At 42.2% G+C, this 25169-nt stretch overlaps 1 protein-coding gene across 1 annotated transcript in view; it reads left to right on the top strand.

The window, feature by feature from the left end:
* The window catches only part of slc2a9l2 (solute carrier family 2 member 9, like 2), a gene marked incomplete at both ends in the record, with an annotated part of 201388 nt that overhangs the window by 96540 nt on the left and 79679 nt on the right, over window positions 1-25169 (top strand). The window lies entirely within an intron of this gene.

Below are 25169 nucleotides of genomic sequence, written 5' to 3'. Positions count from 1 at the left end.
GTTACTGGAGTACTTGCTTTTAAAATAGTATTCAAAACCACAAATTACAAGTATATTTTCTTTTTAACATCAATGCATTTCTGTTAAAAAAGTTTGACATTTTCCAGAAATGTTCTAATACATTATGCTTAAGGGCAGTTTACCTCTTTACATGGCGTGTGAATCCAGGTGGGCTCAGGTGTACTGAAGTACGGCCAAAGTGCTGCACAGCATGAACATTATAACACACAAAACATCAAGTTTAAAACACAAAAATCATCAAATATAGAGTATACAAATCCAAACAGGAAGCAGAAAACAGTTGAGAGGGAGAGATGTCTCCAGTCTTGCCTCGCTGTGTTTCCTTCTTGATAGTCATGTTGTAGCTGTTGTGACCATACATTTGATTACATTCCTACCTGATTTAAGGATAGCTTCATTTAATGGTTATTGATTTATGCATTTGATTCTCTGATAATATTGTATTTCCAAGTAAATCAGGATAGGACATAACATTGAGCGGAGATGCGTGCTTGTCTCAGCCAATTACAGGGGAGGCGGACCGGGTTGAAACACATGGGGGCTTTGCAACTTCCAGAGCTGATCACCCACTATCTGCACCTATTTTAATAAACTTAGAAGTGCTCATCTTGGGCATGTAAAGGCCCCTACACACTGCACAACTTTCAAAGTCGTCATAAGATCCCTATGCAGTTCAAGTCATTGTGGTTTATGATCAGCGACGGCAGATCACACACTACAGGATTTCATAAGGTTGCGACATGCAGACGCAATATGCAGACATGCAATGTACTTTTTATTGCTTTTATTCTAGTACATTTTGAAGTATAATTTTTTTATATCATGTATTTATTGCTTTTTGTCTTTCATGTTAACTTTGTTTGACGAGAGACTCTGCATCTCTGATGTCTGTCTGATCACAAAACATGCAAGCGATAACTGCACAAGACGCAATTCTTTTTAAAATAACTTTCTTAAAATAATTCTCTCTCTCTCTCTCTCTCTCTCTCTCTCTCTCTCCTCACTAATGCTCATTATTATATGGTACCATTTGTGCCTATTATGTCTGTGTCTGGAAGCTTCGTTTTCTTGGCGACATTTTCGTCCACCGACTCGAGTCCCTGCCACTCCGAAGGGTTAGCGGGGGTCTCCTCAGTGTCGTTGGCCGGCCACTTGAGGCCGCATCTAGCGGTGGCAGTTTTGTAGAGCTCCAGTAGTGAGGTCTCACCTTTTTCAGCCCTTGGAGGAGCGCTGCCAGGCTGGGCCGCAGTCGGCTCCGCAGGTACAGTGGCAGGGAGGGGGGTCCCCACTTGAGGTGGGCCGAGGGCCGGGGGGCCACGGTCCATGGCGTCGGCGTCGTGCAGGACAACCTCCCCGTCCCCCTCGACGTGGTAGTTACTTCCATCGTCGTCGTAGTGCCGGGTTTGGTAGGAGGTGACGACCTCGTTGTCGGCCTCGTCATCACCGGCAGGTGGTGGTAGAAAGGACCTTTGGGCCCTGCTGAAACGGCTCCTGAGCTCGGAGGTGTGGAGGCCGGCACACTCGAAGCACCTCGGGTGCTGCTCGTAAACGGCGTCCTCAGCATGCGCGAGGCCCAGGCAGGTGACGCAGTGGTCGTGCGTGTCCCAGTCGTCCAGAAGCTGGGGACTGGAACGGGAGCCGAATCGCCGCGGGGGAAGATCCAGGGTGGTCTCCCGGTGTCGGCGATCGGCGACGACTGGACGGTCTCATCGAGCCATGGGGAAGAAAGGTGGCTAGCTAGGCCAATAGCCACCAAGGTAGAAGAGCTAACTAGGCCGCTAGCTGCTAGCCGGACTAACAGTGGAAGCTAGTGTGGCTGAAGGTTAGCGTTCGTAGAGTGTTGGTGTTTTCCGCGCCAGGAAAACACAGCAGGGAAATGAGGGAGAAAGAGGTCGGGGAACTCAGTGGACAGGGATCCGACCCGTCGCTAATGAGCTTGTAGAAACCCGCAAACCTCGATTCTTAGTAGAAGTGTGGAACTCCTTCACACGCTTGGCATAAGGAACAAAGAGAATGGCTTCCGCTTGCCGGGTCCTTTTATGCCCTCTGGGGAGGGACTCCCGGAAAGCGACTGAAGGCCCACCGGGCCAATAGGGATTGACCCTGAGGGAGTGAATATGAAGCTTCTGTCATCGCCAGAGGGCGCTGTTTCCCATATGTGAACAACGAGAGAGCAATGAAACAAAACCTGCCTACCAGTGACACCGATGGGGAATGTGGAGCTAATAGAAACTGCAGGCCTTCTATTTCTGAATGATGTCACTGGTAGGCGGGTTTCTGAAGTGTCCACAGCCCTCACGACGCATCGCAAGCTTTGAAGCAAATAGAAGCATTTGGAATATTTTTTAAACGTTTTAGCAACACATGTGGTATGGGGGTTCCTAGCACGAAAGCGGTTCAGATGGGGGCGCCTGCGGCAAAATAAATGTGTGGGGTCCTTCTATGAAAAAGCGATGTGTACAGCTTATCTATGAAATGAGATCGATCGTAACGCTCCGCCATGTTTGTTGACATACAACGTACAACACCACCCTCTGATGTCTGAATCAGAGCTCTGTGTGGAAGATTAATTGACAGCTGCATGCCATGATTATATTGGTTAAAATTAGTTAATACTTCTGATGTAAGTAAGCGCCATATTTTGGTGTAAAGGAAGGTTTTTGATAGTTTTTGATATAAAAATACAAAAAGGGGAGTTTCTTTTTTGTGGGGGGGAGGGCACATATTGTCTATCCCCAATATCCCTTTGGATATGCTCTAAAGGGGTTTAAGTAATAATAATAATAATAATAAGGATGATGATAATGATGACGGGGGTGTGATACGGGCTACTGTATTCAGTGTTTTAATGGCATTTACTCTTTATGTGTCCCCCTTCACCTCTTCCTCTCCACAACAACTTACAGTGAGTGTGAAACAGCAGCATGAGTCCTATTCCTGAGAGTGGTACTGTAGTCAGGTTGCAGTAATACACAAGCCCTTTCAGTCGACAGGAGTCGGGAGGTTGCCTCATTCAACACAAATCATGTTCAAACTGATCCAGATTATGTTGAGCACTTGAATTGTGCGGTCAGTGAGTTATCCGCCCACGCTTTATCAGAGTGAGGCACAGCACAGGCCCCGTGCCTGCAGGGGCCAAGTTGCAAATCCCTGAGCAGCTGGCACGATCTGGGGCTTGGGAAGTGAACCAGACGTCCTCTGCACTGCCTTAACCCATTGAAACCGGGAAAGCATCTGTTTTCCCGGTTTCTGTTTTTGTAGATCTTAGATATATTTGAACCACTTTAACCATTATTTTATACTTTGGCAAAAATAGCAGATTTACAAGCTCATGTGGCATCACTTCGTGCCGCGCTATGAGCTTGCAGATAATATCGTTAAAACTTGTGCAAATCTTTGAATATATATATTTTTAAAGCGAACATTTTTAACTCAAATCTTTGCTTCTGGGGGTCCCTGGAACAACGTATCTTGAGATGGGGGTCTGTCGCCAAATACATATCATTTTGGGTATCCTGGACATGAAAAAGTTTGAGCACCACTGCTATAGCAAAATACGTTTTTCCAGAAAACTGTTAGAATTTAGAAGACATTTTTAGAATGGGCAACAGGTCTTAATGCGTTAAACGGCTACTGTTGAGATTGCCCTTTAGCAGGGTGCTTAAATCTAAAGGTGCCAGGGTTAATTGTCCTAACAGTGGAGGGTTGAGTTTATACTGGGTAGCACCTCGTTAATGTGTGTGCCAGTTTGTTGGGTGATGAAGAGCGTTAATGAAAAATGTAAAAAACAACAACAACACAATACTCAGTCAACGTTCCCCTGCCACATTAACCACTGCAACCCTACATTATATAGTTCATTGAAGTACCGTACTTCAAACTTCAGGGCTCCCTCCTTTTTTACCTCTACACCCTTGTCTCTTCGCCAGAAATAGCCGATCTCCAAGCTCACAATGCATTGCAACCTTGTGGTCCATGGCCCGAGTATCCTCCCTGGGGGTTAAATGCATCACTCTGGTGCACTTTGACAGCACAATGAAGAGGATATACCTATTTATAGCATCTCAGGTTTTCAGGACATCATTTAACATCTTGAAAAGTCCATATTTCATGCTCAAGCGCTTGTTTTTGTTACGGCAATAAGGCAGGCGCGCCGACAGCGGCGGCTTGAGGCTCACAAGGCGCCGCCAAGGGAGTCACTTGGCGAGCGAGTGGTCGCGGCGAGCAGCTGATGGTTGCATGTGTCGCCGAGCGCACTGTCGGACCGAAGCCGTGGTGCACGGAATCGTTTATCATGTGAAGAACAATTACCACACTCCCTCCCCACACTCCCTCCGTCTCAGCCATCTCACAAGCCGAGTCCTCCCCAACCAACCTAGGTAAAACAATAAGGCTACATAAGGCTCTAGGCTACCTGTGAACTGAACAGAACAAAACAAAACAATTTGGGTTAATTGCACAAACAAAAACGTCCTCCCTGCAGCCCGTTTGTACTCACCACCGGTTTAGTTGATAGGTGTGTGATGTGTCTCTGGAGAATGACTGTAAAATGATGTGTGAAATCTCATGTGAGTGAACACCCCACAAACAAGTAAACACAGGAAACTCATACTGCAGACTTTCATGAGGAGTTAAAACGCCACTATGGTCGGTTATTGAAGGTACAATACCACTGTGCCAGTCCACCCAGTCTCTCACTCTTGCCCTGACACCTTTCTCTGTAGTCATTTTAAATAATCGTACTACGGCCACAGAGCAGGGCTGGACTCCATGCTGGGAATGGCCTGTATCGGCCTGTATCGCCATAACATTACGCTAATTGACGTATAATTGGAAGCATGAAAATGTAATAAATAGATAATAAATACAATTAAGAGAATGATATTAATAAATAATAAGTTCATTAGGAGACTGTGACGGGACATTGTTTCCCATTAATTAACTAGACTGTGGCGGACCGCCACAGTCTAGTTAATTAATGGGAAACACTGCAAGATCACAAGGTCATTTCCCCCGGCAAGCTAAATTCACAAAGGCACAGGACAAGTGATCATTGTCAGTTGAAGTACAAACACAGTCTTAGTTACAGTATAGTAGACAAAAGCAGCAAAAAAAGGATGAAAGAATTACTGTGCATCTGAAGAAAAGCCATTTTTCAAACAACAAAGTGGTGCAGAACACAGCGGGATATCTGTACTGCATTTCCATCACTCCCGTTTGAATTAGGGTGTAATTGACGTACTGTGTTTGAACTGCCATCAGTTCTGGCGATTCCCCATCGGCTGGAGTGAAGTAAAGTTTACGTTTGATCTGCTGCAGTGATGAGGCAGCACTGGAAGTGATGGCTTTATTCACTGGTTCACTGGTTCACCCAAACCTTTTCCCCTCTTCTCGTTGTTTATTGGATGGATCCTCGTTAGCTGACGCCTAGGCTGACGCTAATCTTCCTGGGGTCCATAGAAAACTCAAAATCAAAATACCACAAATGTGATATATTGTGTCCGCTTATATTGTCAGCAGCATCAAGTGTGTTTTTATGTAGTTTTTTGGGTTGTTTTAAGGACAACTTTTTATGTGTAAGAGTTATGTGAGATAGCAATGAGTTCCAGAACCATGATTGATAGATAACTGTGCATTTAAGGAGGTTTGGTAACTCAACAATAGAAGATCTATAAGCGCAAAGCATGTCACGATGTGATGCATTGAGAGCTTGTAGATCTGCTATTTTATTTTTTTTATTTTTAACAATGGTCAATGTTGCCCCTGACTAATAGAATAAAAAAACAAAACTAATAAAAACTAAACTAAACCAAGCCTTAAAAAAAGAAGAGAAAAAAAGAAGAAAAACTCACTTAAAAACGAATCCAAACTAAACAGAAATTGCAAACAAAGTCAAACAAAGTCAAAACCAAATAAAAATAAAAGCTAATGAAAAATGCTAAACTATGATAACCTTGCTCCAGGCTATGGGATACAGTACAGTATGTGTCCACAAGGCCATGGAGTGCAACGGGCCAGGCGGGTGCAAGCTGTCCGTCTGGCACTCCTGTCCGTCCGACAACAACACGCTGGTTCCACACTGAAATTGCAACACATCAAAGGTACTCCGTGCATGGCAAGAATATCTGTTCCAGCTAATCTCTTTACACCACCAGTGTAGGGGTGAAATACTGTTAGTGTCATTAGTCAAGTTCAAAACAATTGCTACGATCTCTCTCTTCCACGCAGCTCCTGCTCACGCACCAGACAGAGAGACACGCACGCACACACACACACACACACCAATAATAACTTTAATATATACAATTTAAGCGCTTTTCTTTGTATTACGCTTTACAACAAAACAAATAAAATAAACAACTTTCGTTAAAGGCTAAACACTAAGCAAAGAAACAAAAATAACATTGACCTATGACACTCACACATGTGCATTCAACACTGTTCACTTAAAACCCACCTCTTATGAACACCAACATACTAAACATCACAGCATAACTCATGCACAGAGAGAGAGGGAGGGAGGGAGGGAGGGAGGGAGAGAGATGCAGTTTGACATTACTGCAAACAACATGGCATGCCCCTCAAACCCCAGGGAGAGCCTGTATCCCCGTAGAGCGTTGCACAGCATCTCACCCATAGGCGCCTGCTGTCACTCACATCCACGGTCCCAGTCTCGCCTCTTAAATCTGCCCCGACCAATCACTGCTGTGAATCTGCCCCTGCATGAACAGGCCACCTGATGTTTGAGTGGCCCAGACAAACTAGACAGCAGACATCATGGAATTTGAAACCCTATCTTTGGATCCGTTATCGTATGCAACTCATCGTGAAATTGAATCGTGTGAAAATTACTTCAGGTCCTGTCACCTGCGCAGCAGGATAACTGATGCTCAATATATCATCGTCAGCATTGGATCTATAATATACTGTAGTTTGGCGCTTTTTTTTTTTCACTGACAGCAGACAACATTGGAAAGTGTTGTGCACATTTTGTAAAAATCTGTCCTCTGCATACTCATCCTAACTTTTAGGATCAGTAGTGGTCACTGGGCCTACTAATACAGTGGGAGCAGTTATGGGTTAAGTGTCGTGCCAACTTTTCATTGTTACAGTAGACTATCAAGCTGATGAAAGAGTGCACTTCCACTGTTCAAAATGTACCACCAAACACAATTCTGGGGTTCGCTTTGGAAACAAACCGAAATATCCATACCTACTGCAAATGTATACATTTGTCAGATACATAACAAAGAAATGGACAACTTTCAACTTGTGTTCAGAAAAGGAATGATAAAATATGTTTCTACTATATTTAAAATATGTATTAAACTGGCGGTTTCTAGGCTGTTGTGTACTTGTATTTGTATTGAACTGTTTTTGCCTAAACTCAAGCGTATAGGCCTACAAAGTCCGGTCGATGTCTCATGGACATGGTAAGAAAGTATTGAAGTTGAAGTTAAATAAACTCAAACATTTACAATCCCCAGTCGATGTCTCATGGACTAATTCAATGCTAAGAAAGTATTGAATTGCATTAACAGATGGCTATATCTGACTGTGATCAATATATATATATATATATTATATTAATGCGTTTACACCAGGGCAGGAATGAGCCTTCTGTCCTTCAAAAAATGATATGCCCTGAGGCCACAATGGCCTTGATGCCCCGTCCATGCTACCCTAGCTGATTTCACCATTTTCTCCTCTGTCTCTTTCCTGTAGTCTTCACAGACTACATCTTGCTTCTGTAGAACAAGACGTGAACCGTTTGTGGTCAGAGAAGGACACATACAACTGAACAAGAGAGTAGATTGCCGAAAAGGTGACAAAAAGGGAGACAAAAATAGTTCATCCAAACAGAACATACACTCACATGCACTAATCAAACACACACTGTTGGGCCAACAGTTACACAATTACGGTTATATCTATTTCACTGTCAATGTGGTTTTTACTAGACATCAGTGTCTTTTGTTGAGATTCTGAATTAACTCCTCCTGAGTCCCCATGCCCATCTTCAAACAAAGTATGAACTTTTGAACTCCTTTCCAGGAGTTTGCACAAATATTGGGAATTTGTAAATACCAATCATTTATTTATTTCTCTGATATTTATACTGCGCATTTAATACAAATTCATTCTTAAACCCTAAATTCAATTAATTATTTCAGTCGACTTAATATCATTGTTTTATGTTGCCTTGCTGTTCTGGCATTTGGCCTTTTGCCCTCAAAACATTTACAAGCCAGGCCTTAAGCCAGGATATAGAAATATGGTCAGAGTGCTGACATTGTGCATGTTGGCTCACTGGACAGACTCTGCTACACAGGTCTCAAGGTGGGGTCAAGGGACCCTCATGGTTCTTTACGGGGTTTCAAAATGACCCCTTACGGATGTGAAACTCTGAGAGTGTACGAATGGAACCAAATGGACCCATGAAGGGTCCTTTTTGTTCTTTGGCTCCCTAGCTGGCTCATTTCTCTCATACAGTTTTGTGGTTAATGAGTTTTGGGAGTGAATACCCCGGGCTTCACTTGCACCCATGACACCTTTTCTATCGCACTTTCCCAACATTGCTCAAGGGAAATTAAGATGTGCTCTCTGACTAAAGATGAGATGAATATGATAGAAGAGCGTTCTGAGAGACTATTGTGTGATTTACACATCGGTGGCCATTCTGGGTATTCCTAAAAATGAGAAAGAAGTGTGAAAGGTTTGTCCACTTAAACCCTACAGTACAAAATAGCAAAAATGGCAAATGTATATGCTTTTAAAGAATACTTCATTTTCAAAAGGACATTTACAAAGAACAAAAACATTTCAATAACAGTGAAAACGTTCACAATGTGTCGCATCGCTATTCTAAATTAATTGAATGTGTCAAAGGGGAATCTGTACTGGGTGCTCAAAAACATAAATACATAATCAGGAGAACATCTTATCACATTAGTTCATTTTAAATGTTTATCTTCAAATATCCTTGACAAATGGTCTTGGATGCCTCATGGAAACCATCAGGAACAAACCTACACACAATGTTTTGAAAACTTCTGATCCTGTATGAAGTAACGTCCGTACGTCTTTGCATTGGTTCTTTGGTGCCGTTTTAGACAGTTTTAGCCCATTCACTGAATTGTATACACATGGGAAACATACGACCCAACTTGCATCGTTCCTGAGTAGTTTAACATAATGCAATGGTGTCTCATGAGTGACCTATGAAGCACGTGGTGCATATGGGACAAGTGGAAAGATATTAATTAGTACAGTAGGTTCATTAAAAAGTGAATGATAAAGCATTGAGGTGGGTTGTTTTATGTACTGTAAGTCTTTTCATTGTGACCTCAGAGTACATCAGAGAAAGAAAAGAAAATGTCAGCATGGTCTGTGTGTTTAAAGTTTTGGCCCTTCACTCACTTTATGGAAGTCAGTATGGCCCTCTGGCCACCCGTGGGTCACCAGACGTGTCTGTGTAGGCAGAGATCTCTGGATATCTGCGAGGCTTAACAGAATGGAAAAGCAGGTCAGAGTTATAGTTTTCTTTCTTTCTCTCTGGGGAGGTTGAGGGGGCAGCCTGGGGCATCAGTGTTAAATCCAGGTCACGCAGACAGGTCCAAAGTCAGTGGACAATTCTTTCTAATTATGGCTCTTGACTCTTATCTGTTACCTCTTACGTGTTTCACTCTTACTGTTGTTACTTTTATGACACCTGAATTTTAACAAAGTATTTGTCTTTTGTCAATATTTAGCTTGTTTGTGATTCCTGAAACTGTACACAAATTGTCAAAGTATCTTGATTATTACCTATGTTTATGGGTCGCGAGTAAATATATAGTTTTTGAATTATTTTAAACAATGAAAAATAATTTTGACAGAAATAAAACAAATGTCAAATATTTTTCATTGTTTAAAATAAAATAAAAAAATTCCATAAAAAATGAAATCTCATAAATATATTAGTACAACAATGCATGGCAAATTTAGGTACTCTTCTTTAACCCATTTTGGGTGGGAACCCCTATTTGTAACTATACCTTTCAGGACGGGAACCCCTTTTGGGGTTCCTGTTGCTATGTACAGTATATATAGCAACATACATTTGTTGTAATTTTTTTATAAATATTTGAAGTTTTTCAGAAAACTTCAAATATTTCAGGTCAGGATTTAGAAGGCGTTTTTAGAATCAGCCTCAGGTCTAAATAGGTTAATATTTCAACATGAAATTTCACAAAAAAAACATATAAAATCTGTGAAAACTGTGGGTTTTGTAAAAAAAAATATTCCTAAAAAGAAAAGTGATGGAGCTTGGAACTTTTCCTTTGGTCCACCCATTCCTGAGACATGCGAGCCTTGTCCAGTGAAGGCACAGTCTAATTGCATCAGCTGACCATTGTGGGAGTATTGGATTTTATGTTACCCTCTATCACTAACGTTGGGTGAAAATCACCTGCCTGTAGAAAAAAACAGGGATGGGGGCAGGGAAACAAACCTTCCTTCTATGACGTACCCAAGGACCCGCCGACCTCAGACATCAGCAACATTATGAAAAATCACATAATTACAATTGTTTAGGTTAGTGAAAGAAGATAGACAGCTGAGGCTTTTGTCTTATTAAAAAGATCAGACTGGGAAGTGTTTCATCTTCGTCAATCAGCTGCAGTGTTCACTATTCAGCCTTGATTTATTGCACCTCCCCTTTAATCTTTCATCAAAGCATTTTTTCTGCCTTTTCCTTTTTAAGTCCCTGCTGTACTCAGTCAATTCGTTGTTTATTTGACTAGACAACAGTGTTGCCAAGTCCGCTTTTATTGATTGTGGGTTGCTACTTTTTGGGCTTAAAGTGCATTGCTTATTTGGGCTTGCTTCCTAATGTTGTTTATACCAGTGCTTCTCAAACATTTTCATGTCAAGGACCCCCAAATTAATTTGTATTTGTCTGGCAACTCTGCCAATTAGGCTGCTGTACACTCAACTGAGAGGAAGAGAGGGTGGAGTATAAGCAATGATGTACTGCTCCTTGGCTTTGCATTTGTCGCAGACATGGTAGACTGGTAGGAAGAGTGAGGTGCTGATATTTTCCATTTTGTCTCTGTCGGGTGGAAACCTCATATGTCCAAAACTGTTACTTCTCAGGATTAAAAAAAATATAAAAAAAGTAGCAGATCTACAAGCTCAGAACGCGTCGTTTCGCGCCGCGTTTTGAGCTTGCAGGTCTGCTACTTTTGATGCTTTTGTGTGACACTATAGTTATGATCAAGTAGGGCAAGAAAACACAAAACATTTAAATATGGAGATAAGAGGTTTCTGCCCGACAGCAACGATATACACCCCGGGAGTATTTTGTGCAATTAATTCATGTTATTTTAAACGGCTGTTGTGTCACGAGTACATCCACACAGAACACAAATATAACGAGCCGATAAAGTGGCATAAATGTTTTTCAAAAGAAAATCCCATGAGTAAAACCGTATGAATCGCCAAATTAACACTTTGATGTGAAATCATCAAGATGCATGTTTAATTGTCACGCTTACACACCTTATTACACCAGTGTGTATAAGGACCTTAACACTTCTATGCACTGTATAGTATATGCATGCCTTTTTTGATGATTCAGTTAAACCTTGAGGAAGGAACTTTTGCATCGTGGCGAAGAGCTGTGCGGCCTCATACTTTTTCAATACTATTACCTGCCGTGGTCAGCACCTCATCAACACAGGTGTGCGCTCCCTCCTCTGTGTTTGCCTGCCTTTTTTGATGAGACACACACACGCAAGCACGCACGCACACTCTCGCACTGTCACTCCCTCACTATGACGCTTGTGTGCGTGCGGGCGCACACACACACACACACACACACACACACACACACACACACACACACACACACACACACACACGTGACCGTAACATACTGTAGATCACTGTTTCCTAAACAGTTGGTCGGGACCTATGTTTGGGTTGTGGATACATTTTTATAGGTTGCGAGTAAATATCTAATTTTTTCGTATCTTACATAAAAAAACGATATATATATATATATACAGTATATATAAAATGTTCTCAAAAGTATAAAATAAAATATATAATAAATAAATCTAATAGTTTCCGTAAATAAATTGTGACGTGTTGTGAACTTGTAGATCTGCTATTTTCACTAGTTTGGGTCCCAGGCAAATGTTTAATTTCTCTTTTGGGTCTTGAGCAAAAAGGTTTGGGAAGTTTGCTGTAGAGTGTAGATTGTTACTTGTCTAACAGACTACTTGTATTCCAGTGTGACAGTCCCAAACAGACAGTGATAGGACTCCACATGCTGGTTTAGGTTCATTGGCCAGAATTCAGCAGTGTTGTTAGTGGTGTTATTGAACATTATGCTGCCCACCGTTCGAGAGATATTGCTTTTGAACAACATCCTTTTTTTTAAAGACTCCTAAGAGTTTATGTTAGGCATGCACTGCAGTGGGATACAGTGGTGGAAGAAGTACTCACATGTTTTACTTAAGTAAAAGTATCAATTCCACAACGGAGAAATACTCTTAAGTTACAAGTACAGTAACCTACAGCCTGTATTAAAAATGTACTTGTGTTACAGTACAAACATATACTTTAAGGTACCAACAGTAAAAGCCCTCATTGTGCTGATTGTCACATTGTAGTTTTTAATTTATAAATTATATACATCTTTTGAAAATAGCAGATCTACGGCTATTTTCAAATAGCCGAAGTATAAAATAGGGCTTAATTCGTTAACGTATGTTCAAACTCTACAAAGTAATAAAAATCTTCAAATAATTGTAGTGGAGTAAGAAGTACAATATTTGCCTCTGAGACGTTGTGGAGTAGAAGTAAAAATGATCGGAAAAATTTAACTAGAAAAAGTGCTCCTCGGAGCACAGGTCTCCGCCAGGTCAGGTAGGTTATTGTGGCCTCCTGGTGGTGCTATGATAGGCCAATGTGAAAAGGGTGCCATTTCTTCTTAGGCCTTGCACGGCAATCTGACACTGCATTCATGATTTGAGGCATTTTGTTCAAAAAAATTGTTTTGATAAATTAGACCTGCTGGTGGCGCTATAACAAGCCAATCTTAAAAGCGTGGCATTTGTTCCGCAACTTAGTGTGGAAATGCGTGCAAAGTTTGACCACAATCGGGCGCTGCGTTCATGATTTGCGGCATTTTGTTCAAAACAAGCCACTACTGCAAACTTTAGATGTGAATCTTAGCCAATCAGGATGGAATATGAAAAATCAAGCAGATTCACCTTGATCACATGACTATAGAGATCATGTGTACCGATTTGCGTGAATTTTGGATAAAATCGGAAGGAGTAATATAAAGACATTTGTCTTACATAAGTCGGCCTCCTGGTGGCGCTATAAAAGGCAGACGTGAAAAATGCAGTGCAAAGGTTTTTTCCTTGACCTCTAGGGAGTGCGCATACAGAGTTTTACACAGATCGGTGCAGTTATAGGTAAAAACATGAATCGGCCTGTTATAGCACCACCTTGAGGCTGATTTGAAATTTTTCTTCATTTCTTCCTCAGCATAGTGGGAATGTGCGTGCAAAATTTCATGCTGTGTTCATGATTTGAGGCATTTTGTTCAAAACGAAGCATTCCTTTAAACTTTGGAAGCCATTTTTAGCCAATCAGGATGGAATATGAAAAATCTGAAAGACCTGTTTCGTTTAATGACTATAGAGATACTGTGTACCGATTTGCGTGATGTTTGGACAAAATCTGTAGGAGTACTGTCAAAAAATGTGTTTTGCAAAAAGCGGCCTCCTGGTGGCGCTATAACAGGCCCATGTGAACATTTTGGGGCAGAGATTCTGAATTGGTATCCAGGGAGTGTGTGTGCACAGTTTCACTGCGATCAAGCCAACGGTGCGGGAGATTAGCTGTTCACGGACGGACGGACGGACGGACGGACGGACGGACGGACGGACGGACGGACGGACGGACGGACGGACGGACGGACGGACGGACGGACGGACGGACGGACGGACGGACAGGGTGCAAAACATACTCTCGCCACCGGCTTCGAATGCTATCAATGCATTGAATGGGAGATTATCACGTTTTATCAGACCATTGAATGGGCGAGTAGGCGACGAGTAGGCGATATACTGACCTACCCGCGATTTGTCAGACCATTCATGGGGCGAAATCAGGAGCTACTGACCTACTTGGAGGCGGAGCAGTCCCCACAACAATATTTACGATTCTGTGCCTATTGGTACATAACTCCAACGGCGCTGAGTAGGCTCAGGCGAACGTCACACCGTTCAGGACGGCAACTCGGTCGCTTTAGCTCCCTCGGTGGTCCTTCACGGGGTGACAGTTCGCCTGAGACTGCGCGCCTCCGTCATGGTCCGAAACTGAACTATTTAAGTCATATCCGTTGGTAGGTCAGTATGTCTTGATAACACCCAATGAATGGTCTGATAAATCGTGGGTAGGTCAGTATGTCGCCTATTTCGCCCATTCAATGGTCTAATAAAAGGTGATAATGTCCCATTCAATACATTGATAGCATCTGAATCAGGTGCTCTCGCCATGCCTTTCAGCCTGGCGGAGACAATTACTCCAGTAAAGTAAAAAGTACCACAAAGTTGTACTTAAGTACAGTGCTTGGGTGAATGTACTTAGTTACTTTCCCCCGCTGAGTGCAAACTATCGGTGACGAGACTTCAGCCTCAGAGACTTGAGAATGTCAGGAATTCAGCCCATGCATTCCTGCTGATTTAATGGTCTGTCTTGGTGGCATAGTGTGTGGAATGGTCAGAGAGGACAGGATCTCTGAATTAAATAAGCGACCCTAGACTGACTTCCAGAAGTTAAGATGTGGGAAATGAATATTTTTTTTACCATGAATATTTCTCATTAGCTCCTTGTACAATCCTACCATACTTGTTCTTATTTGAGTAGAGCCTCGAGGCCATGAGACCAAGACATGTCTGATAATGTCTCACGTGCAAAATGCTCTTCCGCTGGCCTACGGTGCCATTGCCCTCCCACCCTAACTAAGTTGTCACTATTGGTTGGCACATATCACACAATAATCACGTAGGATATGCCACCTCAAATTAGATCAACCGTATCGCATCACACTGTCACCCTGCGTGGCCCTGTGGCAAATCACAGCCCCAATACCAAGTGTGTTTTCACCTAGCATAATAATGATGCTGTCTGGCTGACCTTCCATGAGGGCAGAAACTTTTAGATTATGAAAATATCCATTTCATTTCTAAAGCAACTTTTCGACAAACAAAGTTTACAAAGTACTTAACGTTCACGCATCAGAAAATATAATGAATCATGATAGGGCCAGGACAAGAACACTAACAAAAAACAAAACAAAACATTTTAGCCTATATAATCCATCCAAACTAAAAGCAAACAAGAAAAGTGATAGCACACTAAATCTTCATACAAATGCAGGTTTAAAGGAGCTACACCATGAATTTAAAAAAAATATTTGATATTTAATATCATATGGTGTATGTCCCTCAAACCTTTTTCAAAAGGTTTGAGCCTAAATCATCACTCAGATATACTCATCCCAAGTCAATTGTCTCTGGCTTATACAGCACTTTCAGCTGCAATACCAAAACGTCCTCTTGTGCAGGGGGGGGGGGCTACTGAGCAATTCTGTCTGTTAATAAAAAGAAATATTTAAAAAAAAAAAAAAAAAAAAAAAAAAAATGGAATGGAATAATTCTGCATAAAAATAAGCATCTAAGAAAAATACAAAATCGGAAAAAAAACACTTTGAACATTTTTGAACAATTCCACCAAGTGTTTGAGGTGCCTGTTTCACCCACTTCCGGGGGGCGGAGCCAAAATCCGAGCCCGAAGCATTTGTTCGTAGACCCCCACTTAGGGGGGGTAGAAAAAGTTTCGGAGCAATTCGGGCACTTTTCATTTAACATTGGGTTTGCCATCATTAATGTTTATGACATCATAAACATTTCCATTCTGAGATCACCTGTTCAGACACGCCCATTCTGGAAATCCATGAAATGAGAAGGAATGACTGAATTTAAAAAAAAAACATTTTTTTGGGTATAAGAGACACTGGGGACCCCAAAAAATACAAAAAAACAAGAAAAAATTGATTTTCATGGTGTAGACCCTTTAAATAAAAATAAATTACAGCAGAGCAAATTATGAAAAGGTCAGCTCAAAATAAAAATCATCAAAGCAGACAATAAAAAGTAAACAGTAACACTTCATAAATGTCTGGAGTTTACTTAAAAGAGGAAACCAAGAAACCAAGACAGCCAGCCTGAGAGTTAAATGAACAATGAGGATTAGTTTGGACTCAGTGTGTGAGACCTTTGAGTCCGGAGAGCAAAAACCCCATCTCTGTTCATTTGCAATTCATAAAGGTCCTGGTCAGAGGATTTGAGGCTTTGCGTTGGCCCATAGGGGTGTGGGGTTAGTCAGGGCCTGGGGCCATACCCAATACATGCCTTTAATACTGATAAATAGAATCTTAAATTTAAATAAAACTGAACAGGTAACCAGTCGAGGATCATAAACACGTTTTTCATTTTTGGCAGGGACAGGGCCGGCGCTCCCTTATAGCAGTGGCGGCCAGCTTCTGGTTCCACTCCAAAATAGTCAATGCATTTTTCCCATTGACATTTTAAAAAATATTTATATCAATTATTTTAAGCCTAGAATCAAGCCATCCAGGGTCCTGGTGAATCATGACCATAAAACGTTTGATTCTGTGAAAAAACTTTTTTGAAAACGGCAAAACAAAGGGTATTTATTAAATATAGTATTTCATATAATTAAATATAAAATTAAATAAAATAACAGTTTTATGGTCATGATTCACCAGGATGGCTTGATTCTAGGCTTAAATTAATTGATATAAATATTTTTGGAAATATCAATGGAAAAAATGCATTGACTATTTTGGAGTGGAACCAGAAAATGGCCGCCACTGCTATGCCCTATAGACGACCTAGGCAGCGGCCTAGGGCGGCATCTAGAGGGGGGCGCCAAAATGAAAAAAAAAAAATGTATTGTGGTGTAGTATCCTGAAATGAATGATGACACTTGTGTGATCGGTATTCTATCACTTGTTTGTTGTTTGCTAGTCCCACATCACTGTTTGCATGATGCAATTAACCTTGTGATACTGCCTGTCTGTCTGTCTCCTGCTTGGAACTGGGAGAGCTGCGGTGGGGGGAGGGGCGGCTGTTAAACCGACAACACTCGCAGCTCACCTCTCCGCTCTCCCATATTGTTGAACAGTTAATGCAAGTAAAACCAGTCAGTCACACACTACAAAATGCTACCAGATAAAGTACCATCACTTAAGTTTAGAAGGAGAGAAGGTGAGAAATGCGTGCGAGCTTTTTGTAGCTGTTGATATTTTATGATGGCAAAAAAAAAAGGGCAACATTTTTTGCAGGCTGGGAGGGGAGCGCATCCGAGAAGGCTTACCTAGGAGGCAATTGGGTCAGAACCGGCCCTGGGCGGGGAGACCAGCACATCACAGTACTCAGAGAATGGCATGTATGAGCTTTTCAGCATCAGGGGAGGCAAGAAAATGGTCTAAACACAAAGTTGTGTCTTTAGTGGATAAAGCCTTCATCCTAAGTGGTTGTTTGCCAGTTGAGTGACATCAAAGCAAAAACAGTCAAAGTGCTCACATCAGTGTGTAGAGTATGTTTGTAAAGCTGTGTGCTGATCTGCCAGTGGATTTCCCATTCTCCCGGGGTACTTAGAGGCAGTGTAGCAGTGTTGCCAGGTCTACTTATTATAAGCGACTATGGGCTTGTTTTTCTGTAAAGTTGCTTGTAAATATTGCTTGTTGCGGGTTGTATTTTTTTGTTTGGCTTGTTTCTAAAGTGTAGTTGCTTATGGGCTAGCTTCCATTGTTTAAACCAGTGGTTCTCAAACATATTCATGTCCAGGACCCCCAAATGAATGTGTATTTGTCCAGGGACCCACATCTGATTTTATCATTTGTGCCAGGGACCCCCGTACCAGATTTGTGTGGTTAAAAAAGTTTCAAAAAATATTCCACATTTTGCACATTTTTTTCCATCAAGATTTTCTTTTGAAAATAGAAGATCTACAAGCTCACAACGTGTTGCGACACATTGTGAGCTTATAGAGCGGCTATTTTCAAATAGCCGTACAGTATAATAGGTTTGAAGTGCTCATGTGGCCTATAGTCGCTTCTTTTGGGGCTTGTTTTCATAGATCTGGCTGCTTATTTTTCTCGCATAAATCTGGCAACGCTGCAGTGTCGACACGGCACTGCGTGAGCGTGAGGAGAGCCAGTGGTGCCTGGAGCTGTGGCTTATTGTCTTTGATGACCCATCTGCTTACTGATGTGATGGATAATGACTGGGCATTTTAACCCTGCCAACAGTTGGCCCACGGGGCACCGTGTTGGAATAGCTGCACAGTCCAGGAGGTTCTACGCTTTATTCACATGTGTAACAGCAGTCCACTGCAGTTTACACTATAGGTGTTCACTATTAATAGCTGACTGACCACTTTACTGCACAGTGTGAAAGGCTGCACGAGGTTTATCCAATAAACATGGACATGACCTTACGGAATCATCCAAAGATTCATACAGTACACACATGTAACTACGTCCCTCCCCCTTCATATCTTTCAGGTCTCGTCCCTGTGACTAAGGGTGCGTTTGTAAAATTTGGAGCAAGGAGCAAGGAGCATTCTCTTGTTCGAAGCATTCAGTGCATTCCGGTTTGGAATTTGAGAGCGCTACTGCTTCCGAACATTTTTAAAAATGATAGCAAAACACAATGCTTGTGGCTCATTTGGTGTTAGATAGCGTTAATGAGCACGCAGCTATTTGAAATGCAACATGAATACTGAAGATCATTCATATACTGTACACTGTGTCATGTAAACACAGTTGTGGGGCGGCAGTGGCTCAGGAGGTAGAGCGGCCGCTTGGGAACCGGAAGTTTTCCCAGTTCGATCCCAGGCTCCCCCAGAGTTAATGTCGAAGTATCCTTGAGCAAGGCGCTGAACCCCTAATTGCTCCCGATGCGCAGGTTGGTGCCTTGCATGGTTTCCTACGCCATTGGTGTATGAATGTGTGAATGTAATGCACAATAATTGTAAAGTGCCTTGGATAAAGGCGCTATATAAATGCACCATTTATTTATTTACCATTTACAGTTTTTTATTTATTTTTAGCACAACATTGGCTAACATACCTCGGGCATGTTTCTGTTTGCCATCTTGACACTCCGACTGACCTCCTTCGTTCATAGATGACAAGATGATTCAGAGATCACTCTGGATCCACCGCAAAGCACCAGGGTGAATTCACCCACGCAGCACCCTGTGTATAACGCACACATAACACACACACACACACACACGCAATCACATTCTCCCCTCTCGTTCACAAATGCAGAACACGTGTGTATACTGTACTTTAATTCCCTTATGGGCCAGAGCCTGGTCAATGTTCCATTTGTGTTGAGTGCTGCAGTGCAGGGACATCACTTGGGGGTCCCAGGGTACGGCAATTGCCACATATAGCATCTAATCTCAAATTCAGTTCTTTTGTGGATATTTTCTCCACCTCTGATTGCTTTTTTGCACATTCGTCTGATATTCGATTGGATCCTCAATTCCTGGTGTTGTTACAGATGGAGAGGGATCCAGAGGCCCCACTGATACATGACTATTCATCACCACACATGCATGCACGCACGCACACACACACACACACACACACACACACACACACACACACACACACACACACACACACACACACACACACACACACACACACATAGAGAGTGCACCAATGCACTATACAAGACACACAGGCACACAACACCCACACTTATACAGATACACACTCCTGCTCACATACTTATGTGCACATGCACACCTACAGTACATGCATGTACACACACACACACACACACACACACACACACACACACACACACACACACACACACACACACACACACACACACACACACACACACACACGTTCCGCCGTTGTCTGAGGCAAATCTGAAACACATTAGTGGGCAGGGTATGACCTGCTGCCAAAGGAATCACTTTGACATCAAACTAAACAGAAGCAGCGGAAATAAAGCAGCAGAATGGAAAAGCTTGTTTTGATTGTTGGGATCCAAAAGGATTAGGTCTGCAATAACTGCAGTAGGTGCACGCACACATGCATGCATACTACACACTCCCCCCCCCCCCCCCCCCTCTCTCTCTCTCTCTCTCTCTCTCTCTCTCTGTCTCGCCCACTCCCTTACACTGTAATGTAGTGAAAGGAGTTTGCTATTTTAACTTACATCGTAGTTTGGCTCTCTATCTCCATGGAAATATGTTTTTCACCTTTCTCTTAGTTATGCCAACACTGCTCTTAGGAACATTTTTGTTAATTGAACACGCAGGCAGACAGACAGGCAGGCAGGCAGGCACGTGAACGGCATGGCTCTGAAAGAGGTAGCCATCTCTACCTGTCTGTCTGTCAGGAGTTAATCTCTCAAACCGCTGGACCAGCCTAGTGACAGTGTGCATACTGTCACTATAGGTTAACGCAGAGTGACACACAACATTATGCTCAATACGTTTGGAAATATTCAACTTTAACTTAATCTGTTTTCGTAATCACTTATAATGAATGTCAAAGGGACTTTGATTTGATTTGTTTGCTCACATGATACGTAGCCTGCGAGTTAGTTCAGGCAGCATACAATCGAGAGGTTTCATGCATGCTCATTCTGTGTGGCTGTATACAGCGTCATGTAGACCCCTATACGTCATACACGACGTGGCAATCAGCTGTCCAATCGGGCGGGTTATTTAAGCTCACCTAAATCTGTGTTCCATCCGCTTTGTGTGTTATGGGTGTTGTCATGCAGCGTTTGCTCCCAGCACCACCAGTGGGCTCTGCTATTGGTTCTGTTCACCATGGGGGGGGGGTTGTTATTATATATCTATCTCCCTGCTCTTAAAGGTTAATGATAGTTGTCTCAATTGTGCTGAGCAGGGAGAAAAATGGAGTAGCACCTGAACGCCAATCTATTCGTGAGTTATCAATCTATTCGTGAGTTATCTGACTGAAATGTGGGCATGGATGACTTCATCAGCTAGCCTCTTTAAGCCATCTGTAAGGAAATGAATGGCAGTCCATCCGGCTGAAACCTTTCCCAAATATGTCATCTTAGACGACTGCCGTCGTAGACTGGTCGCATGAAGTCAAGCTATTACGTCATGTCATTCATTAATGAGGTACAGCTGCATGGTCTCAACCAATGAGCTATATTGTGTCACTTCCGCTTGGCGCATAGTTAATGCTGAGCAAGACCAACAGGTCGAAAAGTGTCCATTTACCCTGACTGCTGCTGTGGAACATTAAAGACTTTAAATTTATTTTTTCGGTGAGTACTGATACTTCACATCAAGAATTTGCTCCCTCAGGACTGGCCTTTGAGTCGAGCGCACCATTCCTTTGAAGTGGGAATTCTATTATAGGACCCAGTCTTGTTAATAAATGAATAACCTACAGTATTTCACAGGTTCTCAGCATGGGGTTCGAGGACCACCTGCAGTCCAAACGGACCCCCTACGGGTCTGTAACTCAGACAGTGTGCAATCTCTGGGACCCCTATCTTCCCTGTCATGTGTTCATTTAACTCTGGAAATTTACAATTTTGGTTCCATTTGTACATTCTCAGAGTTGCAGACCTGCTAGGGTCCATGTAGACCCTGAACCTAATGTTGAGAAACAGTGCCCTATTTAATACGTTTTTGTATGACATTCGCAGAAAAATTGCGGAAATAGCAGATCTAATTTGGTTCCCACGCCTTGGGGTGTTTTTCTGTCTCTGTACTGTATATTTGCACGTACGTGAAATTTGTTCTCTGCATTTTACCCATCCTATTAGCAGTGAGCAGCCGTGGGTGTGAAGCGCTCGGGGGGCAGTTGGGGGTTAAGTGCAAATCGCTGAGGGCTGGAATCAAACCTGGGATTTTTTTCAATTTGCATTTTAGTAACATGCCCATGACGCCATATGGTTGAAATTGGTTTAGACTGCCAGTGGGGTTTATTCAACCCATGAAAAATAGAGCTTGTGACTATAACTATATGGATCCTAAAGCAAGCTTTCAGTCATAGTGTTATGGTCCGGATGGATTGGTGGCGGTCGTAGTTTGCAGAATCCAGCGAAACCCGGATGGAAGGGTGGAAGGGAGCCCATAGATAGATGGTTCTGGGAGTTTTCCCAGGAGAGGTGGTTCAGAAGAGAACTCTCTTTTAATTAATCAATTGTAATTCTAAGAATCACAAAACCAAGCTCATAAGAAAGCTAAAGCGGTCATCAACTGTAGAGGAATGACGCAGGAATGTGCATTCTTCAGGCATAAAGCAATCAGTGAATGTGACAGTATTATGAAGGTTCAGGGTGTCGTCACTTGATTGATCAATGTGTCACGCCATGTCAGTGACAAAACCCATGGGAGTTGTAGTCCTACAATTAAGTGTGCTACAAAAACCAACACGCATGTCCACTGAGACAGGAAACACCAAAAAAGGGATTCCCGGTATTTACAATACAAACAGAAAATCTCAAATGCAATACAATGCAGACATCAGGCAGTAGCCATCATAAAGCAAAGAGCAAAAGTAATCTATTAGTGATTTCTTTATAGTACAACATGCATGTCAAAATCCTCATAAACCTAGAGAGGTTGTAGACTTTCTAGGCCGGGTATGGATCCAGTATAGCTCTCACTTCGCCATCTCCTGAAAAGATGAGATGGAGAAGTTTGACAGTGATGATATACAGTACACAGGGGTCAGGCATCCTACATATCCCCCCTATCCGTTCAAAAGAAGTCCTCGCTACGGGTAACTAACCAAACAGAGACCTGTGAAACAAGGGACCTCTCCGCAGCCTGGTGAAATCCCACCGGTTATGCTGTCTGGAGATGGCAGCATTGGATACTTTGATGCTGGTGGGGAGATAAGCCCCTGGAGCTTTAGGCTGGGACTTTAGCTTTAGGGCTCTGCAGTCTCTGTCTGGGCTTGGAGGTGTGGGTGCAGATTCCATCTCGGTTCCCACTCACTCACCCCAGTGATGGAAGAAGTACTCACATGTTTTACTTAAGTAAAAGTATCAATACTGTGATGTAGATATGCTCTGTTACAAGTAAAAGTCCTGCATTAAAAATGTACTTGAGTAAAAGTGCAAAATTGTTGGCCTCAAACTGTACTTAAAGTACCAAAAGTAAAAGGACTCATTGCGCAGAATGTCCCCATTTCACAAGTTCAAAATGTATACAAATCTTTTGAAATAGCAGATCTACAAGCTCACAATGTGTCGCATCGCGACGCATTGGGAGCTTGTAGATCGGCTATTGGCCGAAATATATATAGGGCTGAAGTGGTTAATGTATGTATTAATGTATATTATTTGTAATAATAATAATTATAATAATAATAATAGTAACTAAAGCTGTCAAATAATTGTAGTGGAGTAAAAAGTACAATATTTGCCACTGAGATGCAGTGGAGTAGAAGTAGAAGTATTGAAAATTGGAAATACTCCAGTAAAGTAAAAATACATCACAATGGTACTTGAGTAAATGTAGTTAGCTACTTTCCACCACTGTCTGGGTTTGGAGGTGTGGGCCCAGATTCCATCTCAGTTCCCACTCACTCACCGCTACAGCCGAGAATACTTCTATAGGAAATATATAATAGTGCTGTCGCTGTAGGGGCGGAAGCCCCATGATATACTGTATGTCTAAAAGCGCAACTTTTCAGGAAATGGAAAAAAGAATCATTGTTCGTTGTGGATCCAATGAGGTTATTATTTAGTCACAAAGTTGAAATATGGAGATAGGATGTTTTTGCCCGACGTGTGTGCGTGTGCGTGTGTGTGTGAGTGTGAGAGTGTGAGAGAGAGACACCTTTTTTTTATGTGCATACAGAATGTGTGTGTGCCCTGAACCTTGTGTGCATGTGTGTGCTCTATATATGAGTCCATATATAGTGTCCATACAAGATGACCTACATAGCATCATCAACCATAAGTCCCTGCCTCATTTCAGCAGTATATCCAGGTGGTGTATTGTGAAGGTGTAGTCAAACGGAATGTGCTGTATATGTATTTTTGTGGCATGAATAAGAAGTTGTTGTTGTTTTTTCTAACCCTATGGGCTGGTTAGCATGGCACCATGCCATAACACCAATAGAAACACAATTTACACTGTACTTTGTCTTGACATCAAACAGCTGAAATAGCTTGTAGAGCTGAATGGACCAATTTTTCTCTATATATATATTTGTATATATACTCCAGTCGGGAGCAATGCATGTCCCACCCGGTTATGCAATACCTGTTGTACCCATCTGTCTGTCTGTGTCCCTTTTATGCCCATGATAGATATCTCTGTATATGTCTGTCCATGTCAGTTTATTCCCATTTATGGAGAACCTTAAGGCAATCAGTATATGCCCATATAACATGCTCATATATGGGCATATCTCATTATAAACTTACCAGGCACTAACAGTGCCCTATTTAATACTTTTTTTTGTCTGACAGTCGCAGAAACATTGTGAAAATAGCAGATCTCATTTGGTTCCCACGCCTTGGGGTCTTTTTTTTCACTGTATATCTGCACATACATGAAATTTGCCCTCTGCATTTTACCCATCCTATTAGAAGTGAGCACCCGTGGGTGTTGCTCGCGGAGCAGTTAGGGGTTACGTGTAAATTGCTGAGGGCTGGAATCGATCCTGGGACCTTTAAAAGCTCTTGAAAATGTGAAATTTGCATTATAGTAACATGCCCATGACGCCATATTGAAATTGGATAAGACTGTCAGTGGGTTTTATTGAACCCATAAAAAATTGAGCTGACTATAACTATATGGATCCTAAAGCAAGCTTTCAGTCATAGTGTTAAGGTCTGGATGGATTGGTGGCGGTTGCAGTTTGCAGAATCCAGCGAAGCCCGGATGGTTCTGGGAGTTTTCCCAGTAGAGGTGGTTTAGAAAAGAACTCTCTTTTAATTAGACAATTAATTCTAAGAATCACAAAACCAAGCTCATAAGAAAGCTAAAGAGGTCATCAACTGTAGAGGAAT

The sequence above is a fragment of the Gymnoscopelus braueri genome (assembly GCF_963280865.1).
Source record: "Gymnoscopelus braueri genome assembly, chromosome: 3".
Taxonomy (NCBI): Eukaryota; Metazoa; Chordata; class Actinopteri; order Myctophiformes; family Myctophidae; genus Gymnoscopelus; species Gymnoscopelus braueri.
Note: the sequence above shows the minus strand (reverse complement) of the source record. Positions and strands in the feature narration are given on the sequence as shown.